Raw genomic sequence first — 4,378 nt, forward strand, 5'->3', positions numbered from 1 at the left:
GACATTGGTGGCCTGGAAAGAAGTGAGGTGGATGAAAATGGAGATGAAATAGGACAGCACATCTTCCCAGCACATCTGTCTCTCAGCCTTATCCATGCAGACCCAGCCACACTTTCCCTAAGGAAAAAGCCCCCCAAACACCCTGCATCTTCCCTATTTCTTCCAACTCTTAGTTGGGGCTGCTTTCTCCACTCACCATACTCTTCCCAATCATCCTATTTCTAGAAATTTTAGAGCCAGGTATACTTGCAAGCTCAAGTACTTATAGGTCACATAAATTAGTGACTGGGGCCAGGTGTAAGGTGATAGGGAGTGATGGAGATGAAGCAAATCAGCATTGTGAGTCCTGTGTGGATAGATGATTTTCCAACAGAAGCAGGGAATCCATCTTCTAACATAAAATCCTCCACTTAAATGTTTGAAACTAATTCCCCAAATTCAGAAATACTGAACGAGCCAAATGAAACATTCTTTGGGGCTAAGCGTCACCTCTGGGCCATCAATATGAAACCTCTGCTAGTGAAAACATTGCCTTAGATCCTAACTTGTCTCCCTCCTTCCTCTGCCTAGAATCTTTTTCTAGAATCCAAGTCCTGTGTGATCATCAGCTCTGTCAAATAAAAAGTAGATTGGGTTGCTCCTCTACATAAAATTGTCAATGACTTCCTGTTACATCTAGGGTAAAAATCTAACTTTCTTATCCTGGTTTTCAAACCCCTTTGCCTTTGGAGCCTCCTACCTTCCCCCTATTGAGACCCCCTCTTCTCCATTCAGCTGGTGTTCCTAGAGCATCTGCTTTCCCATACCTCTGTGCCTTCCTTTATTTCCTCCTCTGTCTAGAACATTGTTCCCCAAACAAGTTATCCTCTAAGACACCTCCTTTATATCTCCCTTCCCTCTCTCACCCCTCCCTGTCCTACCAATGTTCTCAAGTTTCGAATTTCACCCTAACTTCGTTCTGGTAGAGGATTAGAAGAGTCAAGTAAGGTCTTATTGCCCAAAACAAACTAATGGAGAATAGAGGATTAGAAAAGTCAAGTGAGGCCTTATTGTCCAAAATAAACTAATGGAGGAGTATGAGTTATTGGGCCAGCAGTAGAGGGAGGAAGAAGGAAGAGAACGTCGTCCTGTGTCTAACAACCGAGTCTCGGAACACTAGAATTTAGAGAGCACTTTCCTCTCCTTACAGGTGAGGAAAATGAAGTCTGGAGAGGGGCAGAGGTAGAATCAGGCCTTGAAATGCTCCCAGCCATAGTTGACAAGGGTAACACAGTTCAAGGCCACCTTCCGCAGAGGTCTTCCCTGATTTCTCAACGGGGGATTTGATTACTACCAATGTGATTAGTGAAGTTTTGCCCAAATACATCTGGTAGTCAAATCTCCCCACCCTGAGCTCCGCAGGGTAGGAAGTCCTGGTCCCCAAAGGGGGCTTACTCTTATCGGAGCATAGCAAGAGTTCCATGAAAATTTAAGCTGCGGCTGCTTAAATAACACGGGACTCCATGTGTTCTGGGGCCAGCAGGCAAGAAGAGGAATCACTGTTCTAGCGGTAGTAATTGACCCTCATTTACTAGAAGTTACTAGACCCTCAGTAACTGACTCTTAGTTATTAGAAGTTACTAGAAGTACCCTGATCAGTTACTAGAAGAAAGCGGGGATGCTTTTACAAAGTGGGAGCAGGGAGAAATACTAGAATGTGGAACCCAGTGTCCCCTCAGGACTGAAGCGTTGCGTCATACCACTAGGTGGCCCCTCAATACCCGCTAAGGTGACAGTTGAGGGTGTGGATAATTGAGAATGGATAGTGGAAGGAGGAAACGATGGCTACCAGTTATGGCCCTGAGGTCAAGTGCAGTGAGGGGGAGGGGAGCCGTAGTTCCAACCGAGAACCTCCCTCTTCGAAGTTTCCCTTTAGAAAGAGTGGCTCTCGGCATCCACAGAGAAGCTGTATGGCATGAGGGGTGGGATGTGGCAGCCGTGAAAATGCAAGGACTGTGACTGCTGAGGGCAGCAGCCTGGAGTCTCTCTAGGATTGACAGGAGGCAATAACTGAGCGCAGCAGAGACTTTTTGGAGACACAGGGCTTCTCTGATGGGTAACTTTGGATCAAGGACTCCCCTTGGCTTTGTAGAAACTTTCTTACCATTTCACTGCAGTCTAAGACTCCTCCTATCCCACCTCCCTGCCCTCCTTCCTTCCTTCCTTCCTTCCTTCCTTCCTTCCTTCCTTCCTTCCTTCCTTCTCTCTTTCTTTGTTACAAATGTTAGATCTATTGCAGTCTGATGGTTTCCCCAGCCTCCTCTGGCTCCTTCCCTATTTTTCCTCCCAAGCATTCTACCCAAGATTTGCATCTGACCCCATCTTAGCCTGCTTCTCGGATGACCGAACCAACACAACATATCTGAAGAGGAACTGAAGCAGATGTTTGTAATGCTAGTTCTTTTCCCTTAACACCTAGGGATAATCCACTTTTGCCAGCTCAAAGTTTAGCATCCACAGCAATAGTTGCCTTTCCAGAGAAGGTCTCCATGGGTGTAATTTAGATAACAGAACACAAAGATAAAACTTGGCTATGATTTCCATAGCAACACAGAAGAAACATCAGAAAACCGAGATCTTCACTTAGATTTCCTCTGGCCAGAGCCCACAACCCTCTTTAGTACTGCATGTCCTCATGCTCCTGTGCGGACAGTAGCAGCCTCCTGCACAAAGAAGATGTGAGGCCAGGAACCCATGACTTCTGATCATTATGCACCTTCCCTTTGGCTACGTTTTATATTCACTGATGTGTCAGAGTTTCTGCTACTGTTGGGGGGATGGGGAAGAAATCACAATAGAATCCCTGTCCTCTAGAACCTACACATCATAACGTTTCAAACTGTATGAGTTTGGGGAACTCCGAAAGTGCTCTGTTAGGACATTGTTTCAGCCATATTGATAGTCTCCATGCTGGGGGAAAATGATGGTGTTTGGGGATTTCCCCAGTGTATTCTATGTTCTCTGATGCTCCTTACTGCTCATGTCCCCAGCCATGACAGAAAGAAGGCATTCCTGGCTTGTTGGTCTGCGTTACAATGGTCTCATTATACAGGAAGAATCCCCTCCTCTGGAGAGCCACCATCATACCCAGAACATTGCTGCTGGTGACCAGCTCATGCAGCATGATCAGGGCCCCTGGTGACATTGGTGACTGAGTAGCTCGGAGAGCTGATCAGGTTTAGAAAGCTGAAGATGATGAGATTTGGGGCAAAGCTTACAGAAGCTCCCGACAGCGAAGAGCAGGAGCTTCCAGGGCCACTGGGAAACACAGGTCAAGTTTTTGCCGAGAAGAAAAACCACAAGTTCCACCAGAACCCAAGAAAGATCTGAAAGAAGATGGTGGGGCTGCCCTGGATGTACAGCGGCTGGAGGCCACGGAGCTTTGAATCACTCAATACCTTTTTGGAGAATTTATTCTGAAGTGAGAAACAGTGTTCCAGCAAGAGTTCTGACCAGCTCCCCACTTCCCGTGTCAAAATACAAGTGTGACCGCGGCCAGCAGGATGCCACTGATGATGGGAAGTACAGTGCGATGGCAGCGCGGAGAGGGAAGAACCTGCTTTGTAATATCGCAGAGATGCTGAGTTGTACTCTGAGCTGCTTTGAAGGGAATCTCTTCCTTGCAGCTGAAAGCCTGCCAGCTGGTATGAGAGGAGGCTCTGCAATCATGCCAGTGGTTGCCCTCGGGGACGAAATCCAGGAAATGGGACTGGGGCGGGGCAGGTAATGGGAATTCATCCTTATCTGTCATGTTTTTTTCTTTTTTCAATTAAAAATATCTGACATAAATATGATAAGATGTTAACATTGATTCTAGCTGTGGAGCTGCAAAGGTTTTCATTTTTCTGTATTTTCTTTCACCTTTTTTCAAAATTGTTGACATTTATTCAATGGAAGTATTTTTAAGTGGAATCTTGAAAAACAAGGGGAGGGGGGAGAAATAACTTTTTCACTGTGCGATTCTGTGTGTTTTTAAAGCCAGGTCTAAGAACAGTCTAAAACGACTTCATCTCTCACTCTGAGAGGCATGGGCGTGGGAGGTACGTTTGACTGCCTGGCCTCCTGCCATCCGTACCCACTATGGTGGCTCTGAATGCCGGCGCCCCTTAGGGCTGGATGTGCCTGTTTCTCAGGGAAGTTGTGGAGTGCGGATCTAATAGGTCTCCACCCCCACCCCGTGCTTGTTTCAGGGGAGTGGGGAACATCCTCTGGGATCCTCAGAACAGAGGCAAGGCTACTCAGAGCCCGTTTGATTGCAGCTCTTTCCTCAGGGATGGGTCACCAAAGCCACCCCCAGGACTGCAGGCATTTGGAAGGAAACAAGTGCTGTCTGCTACAC

General features: G+C 46.9%; 1 pseudogene; it reads right to left on the minus strand.

The window, feature by feature from the left end:
- Positions 1 to 2,856: 2,856 nt before the first annotated feature.
- LOC111730969 lies at positions 2,857 to 4,108 on the minus strand (annotated as a pseudogene).
- Between the last annotated feature and the right edge of the window lie 270 nt (positions 4,109 to 4,378).

This window comes from Pteropus vampyrus, unplaced genomic scaffold, assembly GCF_000151845.1.
Source record: "Pteropus vampyrus isolate Shadow unplaced genomic scaffold, Pvam_2.0 Scaffold347, whole genome shotgun sequence".
NCBI classification, from domain to species: domain Eukaryota; kingdom Metazoa; phylum Chordata; class Mammalia; order Chiroptera; family Pteropodidae; genus Pteropus; species Pteropus vampyrus.